The sequence below is a fragment of the Dermacentor andersoni genome, chromosome 5, assembly GCF_023375885.2.
Source record: "Dermacentor andersoni chromosome 5, qqDerAnde1_hic_scaffold, whole genome shotgun sequence".
Taxonomy (NCBI): domain Eukaryota; kingdom Metazoa; phylum Arthropoda; class Arachnida; order Ixodida; family Ixodidae; genus Dermacentor; species Dermacentor andersoni.
The window spans coordinates 1145678-1172263 of NC_092818.1; the positions used below are offsets into that span (position 1 = coordinate 1145678).

The window sequence follows — 26586 nt, forward strand, 5'->3', positions numbered from 1 at the left end:
CGTCTCGAGGAGCGATAGCTAAGCGCTCTGACTAGCTCGGAACTACACGACCAACTATGGGCTATCCAGTGGGCTCGGGCAGCAGTGGAAAGGCTATGCCTCACTACACATAATGCCCGGGTGGCCTGAGCCTGGGCTGGAAACCTTGCAGATCCTTTTCTCATTAAAGTTATTTCCATACGTCCCTCCCTGGTTCAAAAAAATTTACCTTCCTAAACACCATGTGCATCTTTAGAGGCATGACTTATAGAGATACACTGGCAATTTAATCTCTCCCCCATGGATGCTAAAAAGTCTCAAAAGGCAAAATGCTACTCGCTGATAGATGCTTCATATCAAAGAACATTTGCCCTTTTTACACACAATGCTTTGTTTAAGGTCACATTCAGAGCAAGTGAAAAGCACAATTAGGCCTATAATTCCCTGCCTGTTATGATACTTTGTACAAACTTGCTGTGAAACAGTATTGCATGAAGCTACACTGACTCTCTACAACTGCAGAAGATTACTCTTTTCATTCAGGCAGCAGTGACATTTCTTTCCATTCATAATAAGTGAGTCAAGATGCCTGTGCTCACATTATTAAAATTACGTATTTCCTGATAATAAATTGCAGTTAAGAATACTGCGTCCTTGACAGTGCTTGCAAAATTGATGCAGCAATGGCTGTCAAACTTGAGCGTAAAAGCATGTGTCGCATCAGAGCAAACTTTTCGGGGTAGAAAGACGGTAAGTGAGCCTGGCACAAGAGGTGTGGGTAGATACATGTTCTTGATGTTGTTGTGTTCTTTGTTATCTGCCATGGCATTGAAAAGGCCAGAGATGTGTCCCTGTACCTAGTGTAAGCAAGCATTAAAAGTGAGTAGTTGTGAAGCTTGTGTATCTTCTGACAAAGCTATGTGGCTTTACTGTCTTGCTTCAGCTGCTAAATGGCACTCAAGGAATTGGTGTGTCTGTATTTGGGTGAAGTTTGATAAAAATGAGGCTGCCTCATTGGTGTCATGTGTGACTTTACCGTGTACCAGCCCCGTTCTGCAGACTCTTGTCATGTATGGTATGAAGCTCAAGTAGAGTTGCAGACATCCATTGTAGATTCCTTATTTTTATAAAGAGGGAAGTACTTAAGGCTGACTGATACTATGCTTCCATCTCTTGTAATAGCAGCGTCTGTACAAAATACATTGGTCCAAAGGAACATCAGTGTACAGCCGTGCCATGGCCTTAAGTCTGTTCTTGCACCCAAGCAATCAGAAGTGACTGCAACATGCAACCTCTTTAATTCAAATGCTCATTCACATTGAATTAGCAATGCTGCCGTGGTGTTCACCTGGGCATGTTCTTGAGCGAACAGAGGGAGAGCAGCTATTGCCCTCATCACGTTCTGAATAATGATCTCAATCTGGTCCCTCTGCTTCAGTGAGGGCCAGTAAAACTGAGCCTGATAAATAATATGTGGCTGGAGTACAGACCAAACAGCATTACTGGCTATTTCGGTACAATCTTCTCCACATTTAGATGCAATCCTTCATATCAGGTGGATTTGCTGACATTGGTGTCTTCTTTATTTTGCCTAGCCAATTTGATCTTGTTCCGGATTGGCGAACATCGAGACCAAGGATCCGTACTTCTATTTCTTGTAACAAGGACCAGTGCCGGTAGCCAGGAATATATTGGTGCATGTGTTGGGGGGGGCGGGGGGGTGAGCATTGTCTGCACATTGTCCTATGCCAGGTAAACAGACATGTTGGGTTCGGGGGCAAGGAGTTACGTTCCCGGTGTAGAGCATGCTGCAAAGCAATGCCGGTCTAGCCTGGTGTGGTTGGAAACGCCTTTCTCAAACTAATTGCCAATAATTGTTAGAAAGCTATATTGTGGCTACTTTTCCTTGCAGCAAGGTGTGTATTGTCCAAAATGAGTGATGCACGAATGATGGATGTCGCTGCACCTATTGCTGCCTGCAAATGTGAGCCACCATTCAGGAGCACAGCAGTACTGGACGGTAGTGCTAGTAAATTTACATAATTAGCAAGGCTTCAATATGCATACCCTGGAGTTAAATGTCATTTTTGATTGAAATGGCTGTGACATATGAGTAGGCTTTGTTTTTTGTGGCCATTATCTGGCTTTTGCGCACCCCCTGGATGGGCTGTATTATTCTTGCATCCCTCTGACAACAAACATTTGCTTGTGAGTACTTCTTGCTACCTTTATTACTGATTTCTTTTCTTGATACTCAGATCCCTGTATTTGCAATGTGGCCTCTGGCTGTTTATGTTCTTAGGAATGCAGACTTGTATGATGTTAACATATCTGAAAAGAAGCAGTATACACACTGAATACTTGAATGATAGAAAGCCACTGCTGTAAAATTAATGGTCAATCTCGGAAAGGGTCACCTGAATTGGCCACCATGAATAATTTACTGAAGCTATAAAAGCTGCTTTTCTGAATAAATTTTCCAAGACAAATACAGCAATATGCGTGTCATGTTTGACGAGAATTCACAATTACCTGAAGCATATTTGCTTTGAGAATTAGTCCCAGGTGCCACAAGCACACTTGATGCAGAAGCTTGAAAGCAGTACAGTGACAGCCACACACCTCTACCACGTGGAATAAAAAAAATCCCAGATGGTAGCACACTACTCACCCAGTTAAAGAAACAAACACATGTTGTCATTTATTGAAATTGCTCTTTATTTTTAAAAGTTCAATTCAGAACAAGTTACTACAGAGTGTATTAATGTTTATGTCGGTTTCCATATTACATACCCCCCTGTGGCAACAAAATGCTGCACATACGCAATCAGTCATGCATGCCCTCCTACAAAGAGTGAAATGGAAACTGAGTGAATCAAGTGACATGTGGCTCATTTGTAGTTGTAGGTAAACTTGATGGCTGATAGCACTAAGGGCAAGTAATAGTAGTATAAAGTTTATTTCTCTTAGTGGTTTGGGCGGTCGGTGCGTCCCTCAGTCCAGGGCTCCACTGATCTCTGTGGTTTGCTGGGCTTGATCGAGAAGAGCTCTCTGGCTCTCTACATCTTCACTAGCAAGCCAAACATCCCAGTGCCTGTTACTTGGCACTTACGCCGTAAGGGGCGAATTGGAATTTGGAGGCTGTAGTTTATATGTTCATGTTACGTGGGCAAGAGTTGGCAGCTCCTCGCACCAAGAACACATACTTTCATAGAATGCAGGGTGTACCTTAGTGAGTATTTGTAGGTGTAGATATGTGTTAGTCTGTACACAGCACGAATCCCTGGCCTGTTTTTCCATAAGGTTGGAGTGCGGGCGGCTGTATTTTTGTCTCTCTTTTTCCTGGTTTTCGAAGGTGTCGTGTGGGTCAATGGGAGTTCCTTGAAAGGACTGACTAGTGCTCGGATGCTTATTGCTCAAGCAGTTCGGTCCACCCTCTCATTTTCCTCGAGTCCAGAGTGCGCGGGGCACCAAATTACCACCTGGTGCAATTCTGTGAATTTTGTATGGGACGGTACCCGTCATGCACGAACAGCATGCTGCCTTAGAGTCCATCATGGCCAATGCAGATTGTTTCTTTTGCTTCTGCATCTCGAAAGGCCAGCGCTATGGCTGCTGCCTCCACGGTGCAGGTTAAAGGGTTCCGAATGGAAGTTGTTATCCCTGTGGACCAATTGAAGGCCACTATTTTGAATTTGTCTGTTGCCACTCTACATGCATCTGTGTAGTATACGTCTGGATTTCTTTCACATTTCTTTTGTAAAGCCTTTGATTGCGCTTTTCTTCTGCTTTGGTGGTGTTCCGTGCTCATATTCTTTGGGATTCGTGAAACTAGAATTTCCTCTCTTGTTTGTCTGGGTAGCAAAACTGTTTTTTCTCAGCCATGCTGCGCTATCAGGGGATATCCCGCCTTTTGTAACAGAGCCTTTCCTTGTTTTGTAGAATTCAGATGTTCTCTCTGAGGCATGACCACATGCCGTGTCATGTTCTTCATATGTGTTGTGAATACCAAGAGCCTCCAGCTTTTTGGCGCATGTGTTTTTGGGAGCCCTAGCTGCCCTGATGATGGAGCTCACTTTAGACATTTCAGCCTTATTTAGTTTTTGAAAGGAGGGGCCTGCTAATAATTAATGCTCGCACAAGTCTGACTGCCTCCGCTTCTTTGAAGCCTCTTTTTTGTTTTGTGACTCTGTGGATCATTTGTGCCACATTCCTTGTTCTTTGTCTTAATGTTTCTAGCATGTGTGATGCCCTGCTGTTGTCTTGGTACAAAAACTCAGAATACATTCAGGTATGTGGACACCAAGGGCAAGAAACAAGGAAGGAAATTGAGATTGGCTGGGTGGTTTCTTTTGATGCAGTGAAACGTAACTAAAGTCCAAGTATGCATTCACACGACATCTGCACATGAACACGTTACTAAAATACATCAAAGCCTGACCAAGCAAACAAATTCGCAGGCCTATTTGAATTTATTCCATTTGTCCTTTTCAGCACTGGTCAAACGTGCAATACATACATGACTATGAAAACACAGTTAGTGTCTGTATACAAAAAAAAGAAATTGTAGGCTGTAACTGCCTGAAACTGTGATTTCTAATGCACAAACCTTTGTGCATAGACAACTTGATACAAGGAAGTGCTGGTACAGATTTCCCAGTGAAAATGCATGCAGTTTGAAGCTTATTTCACAAAACTGACAAAATGAACATAATTGTGTGCACACACTGCGTGCCTCCATTTAACACAGAAACAGGCTGGCTGTTCGCACTGTTCATGCTGCATAACAGTAATTTGCCGCCTTAAAAATAATGTTGCTGTGACGCAAATCGCTCCCAGTTGAAAAAGACAACAGGAATTCCTGTCGCAACTACGGAAATTTCTGGTGTACGACAAAAGTTCCTGATGTTTCTGTAGTTGCGACAGACATTTCTGACATTACGACAGAAATTCTGATGTCCCAACAGAATCATCCTGTCGTGAAGACCAAGAGTTCTTAAGTCGCAACAACAACTTTCTATCGCAACAGCGATTCTGACGTCGCAACAGGAACTCTCTGTCGGGACTACACATTTTCGGTCGTGGCGTTAGAAATGTGCCACTTTCTGTCGCAGCGACATAATTTCTGACGCCGCGACAGAAGCGCTTTCAGTCGCGACGCTTTAAAATTGTATGTCAATTTCGCATCGGTGGTGTACCCTGTACTTTTCTCTTGCGCGGTATTCAATCGTGCTTCTCTGAAGCCGGCAATGCTGATAGCACAGACACCGGTATTAAAGTCGACGTGGCCAATTGTTATAATTGTGCCGTGACGACGAAGCACCATAAATGTCCTACCGGCCTCCTCAAAATCGGCCGCTGATGAAAATCATATCATCTGCGGGAATGGCTGCGTATCCGTTTTGTGTTATTTGGTAAGATGTGGCACACAGGCCTGTGGACTTACATGTGCCGTTACACTGACACAGTGAACTTCCCAGAAATATTGCATAAGATTTCACAAAGCGAAAAAGAAGTTTTGGGTTGTTCCACGAAGTTGCGTGAAAAGCTGTCTCGCTCGGGTCTCATTATTCCGGTACAGCGCTGCCGAGAGATGCCAGTATGCTGTCAGAATGAACAATCATTCACGAATGTTTATGTAGCTATCTTGCATTGAACACAGAATTATATGCACGCTCAAATGTGCAGAGCGAGAGACAACTGTCGAAATTAGCAGTAGCAACCTAACAGTGTCTCCGGTCACCGTTGTCTATTTCTGTATTTCTTATTTAATATGGATATCCTACAGCAAAATCGATGTTCTAGCACTACACAATGTACCTGTCGATGGTAAGAACACGTTTACTTTTCTAGAGATGCGGCAGTTGACGCGGTGGAATGAAAGCGCATGTAAACTCTTAAAATGCAAATATAAACATAACCGCAAAGTGTTTGTATAGCTGAAATATACACGAACAAGCGTATTCGGCGTAGCGTGGTGGTAAGATGCTGGGCTCAGGATGCCTCGGTCCGAAGTTCGAATCCCCTAAGAAAGATGTTTTTTTTTTTTCTTTTTCTACAAGCAAATTTAGATAGCCTTAAAGAGGTCTCTGTCAATTTTTAATTGAATATTGATCAAGAACTACAGGACGTCACACTACGGACAACAGAACGACAGACTAAAATTTCCTGTTGTGTTTTTCAAGTGGGCTGCCACAACCTATATCGACACTTAAGGCGAAGTGGTTATCAAACACACCTGATGACGAAACTCCAATACTCTTTGACCCGCCGTGGTTGCTATAAGCGTCCTTGGAGTTGTGCTTAGTATTAAGCACGAGGTCACAGGAACAGATCATGGTTCTGACACGTAAAACACGACAACTAAATTGAAAAAGAGAAAGAAAAAAGTTGAAACGTCTCTTTCTTGTGCGGCACTGGCTTCTTGAGTTTTATTGAGAGGACCGGTAAGTCTCAACACCGCGACATAAAAGGTGTGAGCATTATGCGCATAGCGCAATGCTTCCGCGCCGTACTCACCACCGCAGCTTGAAAAGGCCGCGTCATGAGGCAACTGGGCAAGCGGTAATCCGAAACGCGCCGTTTCCAAAGCAGTCGACACCGTACGCGGTCCGATTTTGTGAGGACTGTGGGTGAGGTTTCACTAGCCGCTGTCATATCGTGGCGCAGGAGGGAATACCCGAGCACGGCCGCGCGAACCACAAAAGTGTATTGTAGTACACAGATCACGTCAAAGCGATGACTACGCGGTGGCCGATCACCGCCGTGCTGCGCAGTGGGGCAGGTAGCTTTCTTGTGAGGTTCCACACTACACGAAACACTCTCCGACGGCCGCCAAAATCACCTCGTAAGCACGCATATAGACACACACGCAGAACTACGATGAGCAAAACAGGTGCCGTCACCGGCGCCGACGACAGTGGCGCTTTGCGGGCTTTGCCTTCAGTTTCACTTTTAGTTGATTGGAAGACGAACAGAGGCGAGGACATTCTGCGGCCTAAGCCGTCGAAGTTTTGCATGGTCTCGCTTCCGAAGACAGCTCGTCAGATGCCGACCGGGGGTTCTCGCAGCGCGACAGGACGTTGTGGTCGACGAGGCGAACAAAGCGTCTATTATATCGCCCTAAATAAGTTGGCTTGCACTCCGGAAATGTATAAACTTGCAGAAAGAAAAGAAAAAGAACCACTTGGACAATATATCTCTCCTTTCTCGTTTCCTTTTCACAGATGTGTAAAAGAAAAGAAAATAACGCATAAAATAAGAAACAGAACTCCGTTTACGCTAAAGGGAGGCCTGTATCTTCTAAACTCCCTCTTAAAAAGGATGTAGAATTGAGGTTCTGTCTCCTTCTTTCATCCGCATTTTGCGAGGGAGAGAAATGGAGGACGCTGAGCATTTCTACACCACTCTAAGGGAGCACGGTTTTCAGGCACGTAGTCTCAAGGGAGGTCACATCCCTTAAAATGCCTTTTTCGGCTCATTTCCGTTTACAGTGAGGGATTTCTGAAGCACACATCCACAGAACTAGCGCTATTAGATCAGAAAGAGTACTCGTTAAGAAACTTTGAAAACAGGTTATTAGCAATCCGTATACAGTAAAAGCTCGTTAATTCGAATTCCGCGGGGATGCTATGAAAATTCGAATTATACAAAATTCGAACTAATGAAAGTCAGAGAAAAAAATCGCTCGGTTAAGGCGCGTATATAGTCTGACGTGGCGTGAGCACGCGCGCACACACGCGCACACGCTACGTCACGTTGGCGTGAACAACGTCTATACTTCGAAGCTCTGGCGCAGCCAACGTAACCAGACGCGGCCAGCGCGGTCCGACGCGCCCGACGTCGAGATGGCTCTTGCTCCATCCGCGCGTTTGTCGCGCTGACTGGGGCGGAGAAAAAAAAAAAGGCTCCGTCTCGCGCGAAAAGCGAAGCATCGATTGCGATAGAAAATTAGTAGATAGCTATACGAAGTAAGGATAATAGTTTTATCGGCCGTATAAACTTGTAAGCATTTGCTTACTAACTAAATTAACAAGCACTGTGTCACGCGCGCACAGGTGAGCATGAACGCATCTCGCTCGATGACCGCGGAAACTCGCTGAAAAACGCTGGAGTGAGGGCACGCAGCAGTAGCAGCGAGCGAATTGACGTTCGTACAGCCCTCGCTTTAACGCGAACGAAACGTAGAAAGCACATCGCATATGAAGCTAGCGGCAATACGCGCACTCTGCAAACATCGCAGATCGCTTTGAAGACGAGGCCCACGCGGGCGCGCACTTTGGCCGCCTCAGCCGCCGAAGATCGTCCCCCGGTCCCTCCCTCGACAGGAGAGGGCGCGCACGCGAGATTGAGCCTAGAGTCACTGGAAAAAATTTCAGAGTACCGCAAAGGTCGGGATTTGACTGGCAACACTGAGCGGCCACCGCCATATACCTTCCAAGCCGACTGCGTCGCGTGGAGGCCGCCGTGTTGGAAAAGCTTGATATTCAGTGACACATCGGGTTGAGTGTTTAATGAAGTACAAATACTTTGTGCCCGGAGATAATAGTTGCTAAGAACGAAAAGAAAACGTCATTTTGTGCGAAGTAATGCAGCCGGCGGTTGTTTTGCACTCCGATCGTGTTTACTGCTGGAACTATGCTACGATTGTGGGCAGCAGCTTAGCGCTGCTATCGGGAGCTTATGCACGCGTTTCTTTTCCCTTCCGCGGAGCGAGCTACGTAGGAGACATTTCGTCACTTCGAGCCGGAATGAGGCAAGCTTGTGCTTTTGGGCATGAACATCGTGGACCGCTGTCGGCTTCTATTGAATGTTTCCAAGCAGGACGAAACTAACACCTGACAGTGTCATCGGCACGTACGTTCATTGTATAATTTCACAAGCTAAATCGGATACATTTATTTAGTTTGTAATCGGTTACCGCGCGTTCTCGACTCTGCCCGGCGACTTCGTCCGCCGTATACACACGACACACTGCGACTGCCGTGTGCGCACCGGTGTTTGGCCGTGATCATAAGACGATATGAGCGCAGCAGGCGTAAAAACCAACTTCGATTACCATTTTGCGCACTAAATCTTGTGGAAGGCCAATATGAGCCATTTGCGTTATTACAGCAACGTATATGTACTTCTGTACACTGATAATGCGCGAGAGTTTGTTACATTGCAATTTATGAACGCGGCTGTCTAGTGCGTCCATGAGCGGCTACTCCTAACTTATTTATGACTGTTTTCTTAGACTGCCAAGATATGCTGCCTGTGTAAAAAGAAAGCAGGAACGCCGGCTGGTGACGCAGCACTTTTTTTTTTTAAATTACATGGGCGATGTATAAAATTCTTGTGCTTTCAGAGCGGTTTATGTAACATGCATAGTGACAGAGTGAAACTAAAGCTACTGGGTGTTCTGTTGTTTTGTATTTCTTGTTATGCATCAAGCACAACAGTATATGGGTATGTACCGTAGCATTTCAACATAAAACATAATATGTATGCTGACTTCAGTTATTGCATGTGCTCGGCTTACAAGCTCAGAATTCAAGCTCAAGCTCGAAATGCGTATGTATAAATGACCAAAGGATAAGTGGAAAGAAGGAAGTATCATGGGCCTCGTATTGACCAGGTTTTTATTGACTGCGATCGTCACGATCTGCGAAAAACAAGTGCGATATGGGTCGAGTGACTCGAGGCGAGAGCGCGCGGAGAAATCATGCGAGTACCTGGTGCACGTGAGGACGTGGAATTCTCGCGCGACAAGTGTGCCTTCGCGTGCCACGAGCACGGAATAACCGCGTGTGTTGAGCAACAAACGCGTACACGTGTACCCGCGTCAAGCGTGCAATACGCGAACGATCCCTACAATGAACTCCTATTTTCGTAGCATCGCTAACACCGCGTGCACTTCGCTTAAGTATCTTCTAAAACAGTGCCGAAAAGCACAAGCAAGGTATACTTATACCTCGCACACGCGGGTGTTTGTTGTAGGCTTGAAATTCTCCCGGCTGGTTCTGTGTCACCACGCAGAACGACGCTCTCGGTCATTTTTCCCGGCCGGAATCTAGAAAAAGAAGTCTTTCCAGACCCAGTTCGGTTGCTGCATCCGAAGGCGCAGCAGCCAGGCACGATTTCCTTGCAACCAAAGGCGAGCGGGACAATCGGAACACAAAAAAACGTAGGGAACCTGCGCTGCCTGCGCTCTAACTCAGTCGGCCCGCCCGGCGCTTGGAAGGTGTATGGCGCCCCAGAGGTCACGTGGCACGGTTGGGCCAATGAACGCGCCGGCGGCGCGGGGAAAACGAATGCGGTACTCTGAAATTTTTTCTAGTGACTCTAATTGAGCCGCGTTCGCCGGCTCACCCTCGCACGCAAAGAACATGGCGCGCGGCGAGGGTGTTATCCTTGCCGCTGATCGAAAAAGCAAAGCTGCGCGACCCGCGCGGCGACGCCAGCGTGCTCCCGCGCACTCTCCCCATCCACGATGATGCGGAGTTCGAATTATCGGTGGCGGTGCGGATTTCAGTGTGAATTAGCGGGATGTGTTACATATTGCTTTCAATACATTGTGGGACGGACCGCGGCAACTAATTCGAATTATCCGAAATTTCGAATTAACGAGTAGTGAATTAACGAGCTTTTACTGTATTTGTTGATTACATGCAGGCTTTTCACTACATCAATCACAATATTCTCCTCAGTAAGCTATAATGGTATGGGGTAAGGGGCACACCACTCGCATTATTATTCTCCTATCTAAATAACAGACATCAATTTGTCTCAATAAATGAATTCAAATCTCAACTCAAACAAATAATTTCAGGTTACCACATGGAAGTATTCTCGGGCCGCTACTTTTCAACATTTATGTCAATGATCTAATACCTATTTACCAACAAGCAAAATTTGTAATGTCTCGCAATGACACTAGTATTTTCTTATCGTCTCAAAGCTACACAGAATTACTGAGAATGGCAAATGAACTTCTTGATAGGCTTTCTTTTTGGCCAAACAAGAATTGTGCACACGTTAATCGCAATAAGACCAAAGCAGTAATTTTTTCAACTCCAGGTAAACAAATCCCACAGCATCATCATCATCATCATCATCATCAGCCTGGTTACGCCCACTGCAGGGCAAAGGCCTCTCCCATACTTCTCCAACAACCCCGGTCATGTATTAATTGCGGCCATGCCGTCCCTGCAAACTTCTTAATCTCATCCGCCCACCTAACTTTCTGCCGCCCCCTGCTACGCTTCCCTTCTCTTGGGATCCAGTCCGTAACCCTTAATGACCATCGGTTATCTTCCCTCCTCATTACATGTCCTGCCCATGCCCATTTCTTTTTCTTGATTTCAACTAAGATGTCATTAACTCGCGTTTGTTCCCTCACCCAATCTGCTCTTTTCTTATCCCTTAACGTTACACCTATCATTCTTCTTTCCATAGCTCGTTGCGTCGTCCTCAATTTGAGTAGAACCCTTTTCGTAAGCCTCCAGGTTTCTGCCCCGTAGGTGAGTACTGGTAAGACACAGCTATTATACACTTTTCTCTTGAGGGATAATGGCAACCTGCTGTTCATGATCTGAGAATGCCTGCCAAACGCACCCCAGCCCATTCTTATTCTTCTGATTATTTCCGTCTCATGATCCGGATCCGCCGTCACTACCTGCCCTAAGTAGATGTATTCCCTTACGACTTCCAGTGCCTCGCTGCCTATTGTAAATTGCTGTTCTCTTCCGAGACTGTTAAACATTACTTTAGTTTTCTGCAGATTAATTTTTTAGACCCACTCTTCTGCTTTGCCTCTCCAGGTCAGTGAGCATGCATTGCAATTGGTCCCCTGAGTTACTAAGCAAGGCAATATCATCAGCGAATCGCAGGTTACTAAGGTATTCTCCATTAATTTTTATCCCCAATTCTTCCCAATCCAGGTCTCTGAATACCTCCTGTAAACACGCTGTGAATAGCATTGGAGAGATCGTATCTCCCTGCCTGACGCCTTTCTTTATTGGGATTTTGTTGCTTTCTTTATGGAGGACTACGGTGGCTGTGGAGCCGCTATAGATATTTTTCAGTATTTTTACATACGGCTCGTCTACACCCTGATTCCTTAATGCCTCCATGACTGCTGAGGTTTCGACAAAATCAAACGCTTTCTCATAATCAATGAAAGCTATATATAAGGGTTGGTTATATTCCGCACATTTCTCTATCACCTGATTGATAGTGTGAATATGATCTATTGTTGAGTAGCCTTTACGGAATCCTGCCTGGTCCTTTGCTTGACAGAAGTCTAAGGTGTTCCTGATTCTATTTGCGATTACCTTAGTAAATATTTTGTAGGCAACGGACAGTAAGCTGATCGGTCTATAATTTTTCAAGTCTTTGGCGTCCCCTTTCTTATGGATTAGGATTATGTTAGCGTTCTTCCAAGATTCCGGTACGCTCGACGTCATGAGGCATTGCGTATACAGAGTGGCCAGTTTCTCTAGAACAATCTGCCCACCATCCTTCAACAAATCTGCTGTTACCTGATCCTCCCCAGCTGCCTTCCCCCTTTGCATTTCTCCCAAGGCTTTCTTTACTTCTTCCGGCGTTACCTTTGGTACTTCGAATTCGTCTAGACTATTTTCTCTTCCATTATCGTCGTGGGTGCCACTGGTACTGTATAAATCTCTATAGAACTCCTCAGCCACTTGAACTATCTCATCCATATTAGTAATGATATTGCCGGCTTTGTCTCTTAACGCATACATCTGATTCTTGCCAATTCCTAGTTTCTTCTTCACTGTTTTTAGGCTTCCGCCGTTCCTGAGAGCATGTTCAATTCTATCCATATTATACTTCCTTATGTCAGCTGTCTTACGCTTGTTGATTAACTTCGAAAGTTCTGCCAGTTCTATTCTAGCTGTAGGGTTAGAGGCTTTCATACATTGGCGTTTCTTGATCAGATCTTTCGTCGCCTGTGATAGTTTACTGGTATCCTGCCTAATCGAGTTACCACCGACTTCCATTGCACACTTCTTAATGATGCCCACAAGATTGTCGTTCATTGCTTCAACACTAAGGTCCTCTTCCTGAGTTAAAGCCGAATACCTGTTCTGTAGCTTGATCTGGAATTCCTCTATTTTCCCTCTTACCGCTAACTCATTGATCGGCTTCTTATGTACCAGTTTCTTCCGTTCCCTCCTCAGGTCTAGGCTAATTCGAGTTCTTACCATCCTGTGGTCACTGCAGCGCACCTTGCCGAGCACGTCCACATCTTGTATGATGCCAGGGTTAGCGCAGAGTATGAAGTCTATTTCATTTCTAGTCTCGCCGTTCGGGCTCCTCCACGTCCACTTTCGGCTATCCCGCTTGCGGAAGAAAGTATTCATTATCCTCATATTATTCTGTTCCGCAAACTCGACTAATAACTCCCCCCTGCTATTCCGAGTGCCTATGCCATATTCCCCCACTGCCTTGTCTCCAGCCTGCTTCTTGCCTACCTTGGCATTAAAGTCGCCCATTAGTATAGTGTATTTGGTTTTCACTCTACCCATCGCCGATTCCACGTCTTCATAGAAGCATTCGACTTCCTGGTCATCATGACTGGATGTAGGGGCGTAGACCTGTACAATCTTCATTTTGTACCTCTTATTAAGTTTAACAACAAGACCTGCCACCCTCTCGTTAATGCTATAGAATTCCTGTATGTTACCAGCTATATTCTTATTAATCAGGAATCCGACTCCTAGTTCTCTTCTTTCCTCTAGGCCGCGGTAGCACAGGACGTGCCCGCTTTTTAGCACTGTATATGCTTCTTTTGGCCTCCTAACCTCACTGAGCCCTATTATATCCCATTTACTGCCCTCTAATTCCTCCAATAGCAGCTAAAGCTATCACCTTTTCTTCAAAATAGCTTGGCAGCTTCTAGGTGATTCAAGTGCGATGTCGGAGGCTGAAGCTGAAGCGCTTCATGAATTTCTGAAGCCAGCCCCGACTGGCTTTGAAATCCTTTGGCGTTAGGCCTCGCTCCCTCGAAAGTTCCCTAGCCTTCGCTTGGAGCACTTCTGTTGTCACTGAAAGGGCAGCTGCTCTCTGCATCCAAACAAAGTCGGCCAAAACTGTCTCCACTTCGTGGTGACGGCCTTTCTTTAGTCCGCTAAATGCCATCCTCGTTGCGGCGCACGCAAAAAGCTGCTGTCGTTGTCCCCTACAACGACGGACGTTTTTCTTGTCGACGCCGAGGTCCCACCCAGCTTGAAGGTTCGACAATGCCTCTGCGGCTATCACAACTTTTCGCTTGAAAGGGGCACTGTAGTGGCATCTCCTGCTTGGTGCCATCGCGATACCACCACGCCGCACACCAATATGGCTGACACGACACAGGTCAAAATGGTGAGCTTGCTTGTGTACGGTTGGCTACTGGCACGGCTAGTAGTGGCTGCAATACTGACTTTTTTAGATGGCCCTAGCTATGCACCATATTTAGCAGTTTCAATGAAAAACTGGCGCATTTTTTAAGGATCCTCGATTCTAAGCCGACCCTAGAGTTTTGATTATTGACACGTGTACTTGTTACCCTTTATCAAGCGACACATTTCACTGCCTAACAAATGTTATCGCACAGCGCAGGACGCGCCTGCATATATCGGAAGTTTCTGAAATGTTATTGATGCTTCCATCCGCTGTCTGTGGCCGAACCTTGTGTAATCTGATTGCATGTGTGCACGACGCAAATAATGTAGAACTTTGTGGAAGGCACCGGGTCCCAGCGATTACTCTGGAACATTCGACGACTGATTTATAAAAGCCAATGCGCTTGACCCGCTGATGATATTTTCGACGATCGCCGACCGTGTTCACCGCTATCGCTGTGCTATAAGTGTAGCCTGTTTTTGTGGGCACAGGTTTGCCCAATAAAGTTAGTTTTGTATTTCACAGTATTGCTACTGTGTTCTTCAACGTCACCACCACGTGACAATATGATTATTTGAAAAAAAACTATCGGCCTAGATTCGAATAAGTACGGTAGTTACTTTTCTGTACTCGGGTACTTTTCGTGGGATTTCGTATATATGTATGAGTAATAACATGTGACCTTGACTTGGCACCCTGATGGCCGTGAGTCATCTCCCGTAGGTAGAGGACAATCACAGTTACATTAAGGTATGCATCCATGCTGAGCTATTCGAAGCCCATGACTATCAAGGCAGCAAGCACCTGAAGATGTGATTTTATGACGGTCTTGATATTTTCGTTAGGAATGTAGACTGCAAGCAAAAGGTGCACCTGTCTTACAGATGTCAAGCACTTCCTCATGTTGGCATTGCATGGCATGAAGGCTGGAAAGTGTCCAGATGGACTTAGAAAGAGTCGCAAGGAATGCAAATTGTGATGGTTTGGCCTTTGCTTTGCTACTTTTCGTGTGGTCATTCGAACATTTCGCCCGGAGATTTTGTGTGCTTATCGTCAATTTGGCATACCTCACTGCTTTGAAAAGGTGTGATACATGACTTACATGCTGGTTGTAGGGTTTCTATGACAGAATATTGTCCATGTAGACGTAAAAGTGACCAGCAAAAGTTAGAACATTGTTCCTAATTTTTTTTTAACCAGGCACACGAACTATTCCAGCCAAATGAGAAACCATTATGTTCGTATGCATGAAAAGTCTTATCAAAGCTAAACACAATTCTTTTTTCTACTTGGGTAATACTTTGGCATTACCCTTTGCGCATAGTATTTAGGTGAAAGAAGCACTCACATTCTCCACTTTCATACATTCGTGGCATAGCAAATGGAAACACATATGTCTGTAGGTTTGCATGTCGGTAGTCTATGCACAACCTGAAAGTACTGTTCTCATCAGGCACACTTTTTAGAAGTGATGAAACTGCGATGTGGAACGCATTATCATTTTATTGTGCACCATGTGTTCCAGTTCAATTTTGAACCGTATTTCTCACAATACAGTGCACAGGACCTCTTGTGGACTACACTTGTGTCTCACAGCTTGAATGAAAATTCCAGGAAATACATCGCAGGAGCGTCATACATGCAGCATTACGTGGAGTTGAAAGAAGTTGTTTATTGAGCAGACTGTTCAGTTTCCTGTAGTGCAGCATAGTAGTACCTCAAGTACTAACTCATTTAACACAAACACCATTGCACTATACAAGGAACGCGATGTCAGTAATACAATTCGAGGTGATCCTCCCAACATTTATCAACAATTTGTCGATTCCTCATTCAGACACCCCATATTTTGCAGCTATGACAGTGGGAATCAGGCAGCAGCTAGCAGTAAATAGTTGGACGTCTAGGCATGAACTTGCTCTTACAAAAATATTCACTCTAGAACTGGTGTAATGGTGCTAACTGTTCTATAGAACGCTCAAACTGCAGGTGAATTTCGACATTTTGGTGAAATCTCCAATGTGCATTATATCGAAACTTTCTTATATTGAAGTTTCAGTTACTATGCATATAAGTGCAGTAGCGCATGAGTTTCGCATGGAAGAGGCCACAACATTTTCGGAAATATCACGCAATTGGAATAAGCAAATTTGTATGAGAAAAAGATAAAAATGTTATTGAATATGAAAGTCGGTGACAGCAGACGCTTTCGTGCAGTGTTGCCAAGTTCTTCACATTGGCACTGCGAACCAGTGGCAGCCATGCTTGGTTTGGCCCCATGGCTTTGGCCCTGCTGCTGACAGTGTCACCTGAATTGGGACTACACTGGCATTGAAAGTGCCGGCGGTGGGGAGCGAGTGCTTTGTCTGGCTCTCGCATCGAAGTGTCTCAAAAACTCGGAGATTACTCAGTCTCCAAACCTTAAGGCACCAGAAAACAGTGCACATGATGCCACACCATCTCAGCGCACCCACTTTTTGCACTCAATGCAGATTAAACGGTGCACAGGCGGCACATGTGCTCAGCCACATGCACCTACGACTGCGAGCGTGCTTAAAATATACAAACAGTGGGGTCTTCGTGCTAAACAACACGGGGCAGAGCGAGACAAGATGGCGAGCGCCAACTTTCAACTGAGTGTTTATTAAAAAAAAACGTATTTGTAGGCCCACACACCGAACAGGCCGCACATGAAAACCAGCCGCTTCCAGGAAAACAAATTCACTTGTAGTCGGAGCAACTGAAGGGTGAACTGGTGCAGTTATCATTGGTCCTTACTGTCACATCAGCTTCAACAAATCCTTGCTACGACTGCCATTGCTGTATCTAGCCAACTAGCCCAGACAACCATATTTCTAAAAGACATGTGCCAACTCCCCCCTCCCGCGTTCTTGATAGTGTAACCACACCCCATCCCTTTCCCCGTGATTGCACAGGAAAACGGTGCTATCAAACCACCGTCCTCCTCCACTCACCATCGTCTCCCATTACTCACTCGCAACCAAACATTACATCATGTGAGGCACAAGAATTGCACTCGCACATTACATTGTTAATGACAATGCTTCAGCTCAGTGGTCGTGCAGCGCACAATTTTAGAGGTGCATGCGTAAGCAGCTGGATATAATTCAACCATTCAACCATCTTCATCTGCACAAGCTTGGTATGTTGTCTAGGTATACCTATGCGGTGAAAGTGACATTTCCTTACATTGAAATCGAGTATAAACACACTTCAGTATATTGAAATTTTAAACACATGTTCGAGGGACAACTCCTAGAAAGTTAAATATTTTGTTGCATTGCTGAATCTGTAACACTGACAATCTCTTATGTGAAGGTGTAACTGTATATCTATTTAATGCTAAGTTTACCTACACTGTCTGATTAAATTCATTCAATGTGTAAATTGAAATGGTGTTCTAAGTTAAAGTTTACTTTACGTACTTTCATACACCTCAGTTGTGCACTTTCTAATCGCCATGTTGACACTTGATGAATGACGAACCGTTCATCACAAACCATTGTTAGAAGTTACCATCCTCAGCTGTCACGTTTCTTGCTTCTGTTGCAGCCTTCCATAATCGTATCGAAGCAAGTGCAAGTTGTTTATGCTCCTTCATTTTTTCTTTTTTTCAGGCAAATATGGAAAGACTGCCTTTCAACTTTGGGACAGCACCTGAGTTCTCTATTCCTGTACCATCACATCGCTATATACAAGGATCACACAAGTGCCACGACAAGAATACTGAATAAATATGCCATTACATTTCGACTTGCCTAAGCTCATAACGTAATGAGAGAAAGTTGATGTAAATTCTGCTGCCGTGACCATATCTGTGTCATGTATGGCACGTTTACTTTCATTGTCAGCACTCCTAATTATCTGTGGCACTGCGCTGTTCACAGTATTTCGTGCCACAACTTCTTCTATGCGAGGAATGGTAGGGCTCTGTATAGCTGACATTTCAAAGATGGTACACACGGCATGTGTAAAAAATGAGGCATTAGTATGGGCATGACAAACTAGATAAACTGTACATACAGCAGCCACACCTAATGTTTTAAAAATTAGGTATGTGTCTCTTCCATGGTCACCGTGTTTGTGTCAATTCAGCAATATATCATCACTGAAATAACTTGTACTTGACACGTAACATATTTTATCGCTTTTTTTAGGGCTAATCACTTTCACAAGACTGCATTTTCTTAGTAGGCTACAGTTTCACTTCTAGACGACTTATGTCACCAGGCTGAGTTACGATATAATCTAAACACTACCAGTCTGCGCATAAGTGGTAATCAAAGGTAGTTATTGGACTTTTTTGTGTCTTTGCATGAATATTAATAACAAATAGAAAGCAAACAATGTTGTATCATCTCAGAGATGTTTTGCTGCATTGTATCGTGAGCCGATTTAAGTCTGTCTGACAAACACGTTTATGATTGTTAGTGTCCACTCGCATCAATAAAACATTTTCGTAACTGAGCTTACTAAATGGTCATGTACAGTGGCAACCACAAGTATGCAGATGAATGATGCAGCCCCGGCATGCCGGTTAAAATCAATTGCTACAGCCTACGTACATGTACTCAATCCACGCAATGCCTTTCGGCAATGCCACATTGCAGAGCTGTGCAAGGTAGAATTTTTTTGCTTATTTCATGATCTCACATCCTTTCCTCTTAGGTACCATCGCCATAACAAACAAGAATTTACTGAACATTTCCCCCACATTCTTTATGTTATTGGTGTATGTTAGGGTTTTACATCTATGGTGTTTTCATAAATTCATTATGCTGTGCCTTCAGAAACCCTGTTCAGCTTTTTCCATCTCAATATGTATGTACGCTTTGCCAAGTACCTCAGCAAAGTGCTTGTGTCACACGCAAAGTGTAATATGCTTTGCATATGTCAAAAAAAAATTAATTCGCGAATTTAACACATTTAATCAATAATGCACATGTTGATGATTGGTATCTTAAAATGGGATAAGAAACAATTGAAACAAAAAACTAAATTGCTCCGAGAAATCCCCGAGATCACATTTATGCGAACCCATTGGGATAAATAGGGCTGCGTAGGAATTCCGTGGGGAATCCTATAGTAAAAGTTAGCCAAGTGAAATTTGCAGGCAGAACAATTGCGATTTGGCAATCGGCCAAGTTGAAATTTGGGGGTGGGCCAACTTGACATTTCGCCGTAAGCCAACTAATTTGAGAACACGCCAAGTGCAAGTTTATGGGTGGGCCAAATAGAAAGTTGAAGATGGGCCAACATGATTTTGCGGGTGGGCTAACTTGAGGTTTCGTTGTAAGCCAGCATAAATTCAAGGGTCGGATAACTTTAAATGTATGGGTGGCCCAACTGAAGTTTGGGGGCAGGCCAGCTTAAATTTAGAAATTGCACAACATGACATTTCAGTGTGAGCCAACCCTAAGTTTGCGGGGAGTCCTACTTGAAATTTACGGGTGGCCTTACTAAAATTTCGGGGTACCCAAACTGAAATTTGAGGGTATGGCAACACATACTTCGACAACTCCAGTGCACTTTCTGCATATGTTGCCATAAGCCCTCTTTCCTAGTGAAAGGGGGCTTATCAATGGTATCAATGCTTCTTGTAAGCCCTGAGGGTAATAATAAATAAATAAATAAATAAATACTGTCTGCGCATAATAATATACGTTTTCTTAAAAAAACATAATCTCTATTTCCCACAATCATAACTTTTTTCGCATAAATTCTGGTCTTGCATGTAGCATTATCATGTGTAATGCAGGGATCACATACAAATAACTGAATCTAATATACAATATGTGACGGCTGCATAGTGAATGAGTGCTTTTATGAACCATTGCTTGCCTTCCTTTCTCACATTGCAACTGAAAGCATGAGTCTATCGTATGCCTTCCCTGTACATTTCTCATGTACTTCCTGCTAGACATCTTCACCTGCTTTCAACAATTTCCTTCCACGCCGTGCCAATACCATTTCGTAGAAGTAATATTGCTGGGCCACCCCATCTGACCCTTGTCAGTCGGGTAAACGTCTGCAAATACTGCACAGGCGACCACGCCAACCTGTGCTCACGTGTGGCATAACTGCGGTCACCTGAGCTCCTGCAAGTATGTTGACCACGTGAGCTACTGCACAAATTGGTACTGGGTCGTTTATAGCTCCTACTAGTAGTTGCATTTATTCACCTCAAGAAAGCTGGCCAGCTACGGACTGCCACTGCGAAGCTTGCCAAGGGTGACCGTAATGACCCCAAATGGAAATGAAAGAGACAAAAGGGAACATCTATAGAGCGTTCATGTACAGCCCTTGCGATGGGTAGTTCTGCTAATGTTGAATTACCTCTAGCGTTGAACAATGAGGACGCTTAAAAAAGAATACGCATGGCAAGCAGCGACTACAAACTTCACTTAAAGTCTGCGCTCATCCTATGTGTTGTTTCCGTTTGGTCTCATTCTTCAGTACTGCACAGTTGTTTCAACATGTCTCATAAACTCTCCGAATCTTCTGCATGTCTAAGGTTAATTTCTAGAATTGTGTGGTCACTTCATGGTACATTCAATGCAGAATGCTTGCATCAGTCAAAGCTGATGCAACAGTGGCAGGCAAATCCCCCCCTCCCCCCCAAAAAAAGCACAGGGTGTGAGCAACGATTGCATTTGTGGTTCTAAAAATGGAATGCACTCTATTGATGGCAGTTCAGCACAAGAGAGTGACAGCATCTAGACCCTAATAATCTCGCTAGGAAGCATACTGTGGCTACCTAGTGGCAGAAATTCAGCAATTCGCAACCAACCAAACATCGCCGCTCATGGTAGGGACATGTGTTCCATACAAGACGGCACCAGACAGCGGTGTACGCAACTTGACATTGCACCAACCTGAGTGATGAGGTGAGTTGCATGGGTGGATGAGGGACCGCACTTTCAGCTGCAGTATTTGAGTATCGGCAGGACTGTTGCTTTGGGGGGCATTTTAACAATGTCGGCACCAACTTTTCTTGACGTCCTATAGGTGCCGTCTTATAGTCCCCATGCATTCAAGAATATTGCATGAGTGTACTGTCAGCAGCCGAGATGATGGTCAATGATAATGTTAAAGACAGAAAAGGGGCCATTCCTACACACTCCAGGGTTAATGGTCGTGCTGCTGCTAAGGAAATGAAAGCCACAAGTGTAGGCGACCAACCCATACATTTGGAACGCACCAAACGCCAAATGTAACGCTTGAAAACATTAACAGTGTATGTCCTTACACTGTTCCTCAAGGTAACTAGCACAATGAGCAGAGGCAAAGCGATGTGCTGACTTTTCTGCAAGAGAATGTCTCGCAACCATGCAAGAACGTTCTGCAGCGAACATGACAAAAACAACATCACAGCTCCTTCCAGGTTGAGAACCGTATTGGTAGCTCTTAGCACATTTCAGGTCTCCATTGTGTGGTTGCCAATTGGCGTCGTGGAAATTAGTATAGTTAGTACAATTTAGGCATATTCCCTTTGCATGGGGGTTGTGACGGATGGTATCTTAATTCCCTTTCCAGGAAAACATTGAAGATTTGAGTGAGCACCGGCCAACATGTCTGGCGCATGCTTTGTGGGGGCGCATGCTTGACATAATCTGCTCAGGGCTGTTGTCATTTATGGAAAGAGCCTCAAAAGTCTGCAAGAGATCTGCCATCGTAGCGGAGACGCTAGTTTCTCTTATAATATTGACACGTGTACTTATCTTTATCGGGCGACCACGTTTTGCCGCTTAACAATCTGTAATCGCACAGCGCGGGACGCGCCTGCATGTATCCGACGTTTCTGGAAAGTTATCGATGCTTCTACCCGGCTGTCTGTTGTCGCCGAACCTCGCGTTATCTGATTTCATCGCTTGACGCGAATTGTGTAGAACTTTGTAGAAGGCATGCGGGTCCCAACGATTAGTCTGGAACATTCGATGACTGCTGTATAAAAGCCGACGCGCTTGACCCGCTGATCAGATTTTCGCCGATCGCCGACAGTGTTCGCCGCTATCGTTGTGCTATAAGTGTAGCCTGTTTTTGTGGGCACAGGTTCGCCCAATAAAAGTTAGTTTTGTTCTTCACAGTATTGCTACTGTGTTCTTGAACGTCACCACCACGTGACATCTGGTGGAGGTGCTTTTCGTTCATGTACCGGACGCCCCCGACAAGCCGTGATCCAAGCCCGGGCCGCAAAGAGAACACCAACGTAGTCCCGGAGCATCGAGCAAGCCGCCGTCTTCAACAGCTGCCCCCGGAGCACGGACTTCTACCTGAGAAGACCAAGAAGATTGTGGACAAGGCAACCCCAATGGCAGCCCCAGCGTCCCCCATCGTGCTGCAGCAGCCCAGGGAACCTCCGACGTTCCGCGGATCAACATTTGAGGACCCGGAAACCTGGCTAGAGACGTATGAGAGGGTCGCTACGTTTAACAGTTGGGACAGCGACGACAAGCTGCGGCATGTCTATTTCGCACTGGAAGACGCCGCCAGGACCTGGTTCGAGAATCGAGAAGCCACCTTAACGACGTGGGACCTGTTCCGAAGCGGCTTCTTGCAAACGTTTACAAGCGTCGTGCGAAAAGAGCGAGCCCAAGCACTACTAGAAACCAGAGTGCAGCTGCCAAACGAGACGATCGCGATCTTCACGGAAGAGATGGCCCGTCTTTTCCGGCACGCCGACCCGGAAATGTCAGAAGAGAAAAAAGTCCGCTTCCTGATGCGGGGCGTCAAGCAAGAACTTTTCGCAGGACTTATTCGTAACCCGCCGAAGACCGTAGCTGAGTTTTCGGCAGAGGCATCGACGATCGAGAAAACTCTGGAGATGCGCACCCGGCAATATAACCGCCAGGGGCTCACGCCGCAGTACGCCATCCAAGGACTGGATTCCGGCGACCTTCAGGAGACCATCAGGGCCATTGTGCGCAAGGTCCTGCCTTCGTCGCAGCCCCAAGTGGCTTCGATCGCCGACATCGTCAAAGAAGAGGTGCACCGATCGCTTGGAGTTCCCGAGCTGCAACCACAATTACCGCAGCCCCGGCCAGAAGCGATGACATACGCCGCCGTCGCACGCCGTCAGGGTCCCCCTCCGCGACCACGCCAGGGCCCTGCAACGACGCAATTCCGTCGTCCGCCGCCGCCGCCGCCGCCGCCAGCACGCCCACCCGTCACCCAGCGTACCTACGCGAGGAAGACGGACATTTGGCGAGCCCCCGACCACCGCCCGCTCTGCTACCACTGCGGCGAAGCCGGCCATGTTTACCGCCGATGCCCATACCGCGAGCTGGGATTGCGAGGCTTCGCCGTCAACGCACAGCGCCCGAGGGAAGGTGAACGCCCTCGTGACATCGCCGACTACCTCGCCGCTACTCAGTGGAGCCCTCGACGACCGTCCCGTTCGCCGTCACCAGGCCGCTACCTGTCGCCACAGCGCCGACCATACACTGGCCCAGCCTGGGGCCGGTCCGTCAGCCCATATCCGGAAAACTAAAAGCAGCAACCGATGGAGGTGCGGTTGCTGTTCGTCGAACTGACGAAGATCCTCCGCCGCCGACGAAGACGCCCAAAAGCCTATCTCGACGACATAACAACGACGACACACCGCCGTCCCGACGAAGTCTGGCAGGAAAGAACACGCTGACGAATGACCACCTGACGACGCCACGTACCAACCACAGGTCAACGCGACGCAGCCGTGATCCGACGCCGAGGCCTAACTGTAACGCAAGACAAAGAACCACCGACCTCGATGTGCTTCTCGACGGCCACGCAGTCACCGCCTTAGTAGACACAGGAGCCGATTACTCCGTCATGAGTGGACCCATCGCCGCCCAGTTGAGGAAAGTTAAGACTGCATGGGAAGGCCCTCAAATTCGCACCGCTGGAGGACACCTGATTACGCCGACTGGGATCTGCACGGCAAGAATTACCGTTCATGACCGGACTTACCCTGCCACCTTCGTTGTCCTCCAACAGTGTTCACGAGACGTCATTCTCGGCATGGACTTCCTGAATCAACATGGCGCAGTCATCGACCTGAAGTCGAAATCGATAACGCTGTCACAAGATCAAGCGATACCGCCGGAGAGCTGTCGTAGTCACCACGCCTTGAGTGTGCTCGAAGATCAAGTGAGCATCCCGCCGCGCGCCAGCATTATTATTTCCGTCGGCACTGAAACACCCGCTGACGTAGAAGGCGTCATCGAGGGCGACCAACATCTACTGCTCGACCGTGAAATTTGCGTCGCAAGAGGGATCGCTCGACTCCACGGAGGGCAAGTGGAAGTTATGCTAACCAACTTCAGCCAAGAGTTCAAGCACATCAACAAGGGCACGACAATCGCATACATCGAGGAAATTGTGGAAACCAGCAATGCCTTTGTCCTCTCGGATTCAGCCGCATCTACCCCGATGAGCATTGTCCCCGAGCCAGACTTCGACGTGAATCCAAGTCTTCCTATGAGTAAGCAGCAACAGATCAGAAGTCTTCTCCGACGATACAAAGACTGCTTTTCGACGTCATCGAGGATTCGACAAACACCAGTTGCAAAGCATCGCATAATAACCAAAGAGAGCGCTCGACCACTCCGCCAGAGCCCTTACCGAGTTTCGACGCGAGAACGTGAAGCTATTAGGCAACAAGTCGACGAAATGCTGCGCGACGACATCATCCAGCCGTCGAAAAGCCCGTGGGCCTCTCCTGTAGTCCTGGTGAAGAAAAAGGACGGAACCCTACGCTTCTGCGTCGATTATCGTCGATTGAACAAGATCACGAAGAAGGATGTGTACCCCCTTCCACGGATAGACGACGCATTGGATCGTCTCTGCAACGCTAAATACTTCTCGTCGATGGACCTCAAGTCTGGCTACTGGCGACTAGAAGTCGACGAGAGAGATCGCGAAAAGACTGCCTTCATCACGCCAGACGGCCTCTACGAGTTCAAGGTCATGCCATTCGGACTGTGCTCGGCGCCTGCAACGTTTCAGCGCGTCATGGACACGGTGTTAGCCGGACTGAAGTGGCAGACGTGCCTTGTTTACCTGGATGACGTCGTTGTCTTCGCCGGAAATTTCGACGATCACCTTAGGCGCCTTGCGACAGTGTTAGAAGCCATCAAGTCATCAGGGCTCACTCTGAAGCCGGAAAAGTACCGCTTCGCTTACGATGAGCTTTTGTTCCTAGGCCACGTGATTAGCAAATCAGGAGTACGCCCCGACCCACAGAAGACAGCTGCCATCGCAAAGTTCCCGCAGCCAACCGACAAGAAGGCAGTGCGCAGATTCCTTGGCATGTGTGCCTACTATAGGCGCTTTGTCAAGGCCTTTTCACGCATCGCGGAGCCGCTAACACATCTAACCAAATGTGATGTCGCGTTCAAGTGGGAAACGCCGCAGGCCAAGGCATTTCAAGAACTCAAACGACGCATGCAGTCGCCGCCGGTACTTGCACACTTCGACGATGACGCCGATACCGAAATCCACACTGACGCTAGTAGCCTAGGCCTCGGTGCCGTCCTAGTCCAGAGGAAAGAAGGACTTGAAAGGGTGATATCGTATGCTAGCCGGTCACTGTCAAAAGCGGAAAGCAACTATTCTACGACTGAAAAGGAATGCCTCGCCATCATTTGGGCTACAGCTAAATTCCGCCCTTACCTCTATGGCAGGCCATTCAAAGTCGTCAGTGACCATCACGCATTGTGTTGGCTAGCTAACTTAAAGGACCCTTCAGGACGGCTGGCGCGGTGGAGCCTCAGATTACAAGAATATGACGTCACCGTAATATACAAGTCCGGAAGAAAACACTCTGACGCCGACTGCTTACCACGCGCCCCCATCGATCCCCCGCCGCAAGACGACGAGGACGACGACGCCTTCCTTGGAGTAATAAGCGCGGAAGACTTCACTAAACAGCAGCGAGCAGACCCGGAGCTAAAAGGCCTCGTCGAGTACTTGGAAGGCAACACCGACGTTGTCCCTAGGGCATTTATGCGCGGGTTGTCTTCGTTCACGCTACAAAACAACCTGCTCGTGAAGAAGAACTTCTCGCCAATCCGCGCCAGCTACCTTCTTGTTGTACCGTCAGCGCTGCGTCCAGAAATACTGCACGCCCTACACGACGATCCAACCGCTGGGCACCTCGGATTCTCCCGGACGCTGTCGAGAATACAGGAAAGGTATTACTGGCCGCGTCTG

The 26586-nt window shown here is 46.5% G+C and overlaps 1 protein-coding gene and 1 long non-coding RNA gene across 4 annotated transcripts in view; one reads left to right on the forward strand and one right to left on the reverse strand.

Annotated features, from left to right (window-relative positions):
* The window catches only part of LOC140218439 (uncharacterized), a 70455-nt gene extending 52308 nt beyond the window's left edge, over positions 1 to 18147 (forward strand). For both annotated transcript variants that reach the window (XR_011894690.1, XR_011894689.1), the window contains exon 5: positions 18012 to 18147. This is a non-coding gene — a long non-coding RNA (uncharacterized lncRNA). The remainder of the gene's footprint in view (positions 1 to 18011) is intronic.
* Positions 1 to 26586, reverse strand: part of LOC140218438 (NADH dehydrogenase [ubiquinone] 1 alpha subcomplex assembly factor 8-like) — a 164276-nt gene that overhangs the window by 79205 nt on the left and 58485 nt on the right. The gene's annotated exons all lie outside the window — the stretch shown is intronic.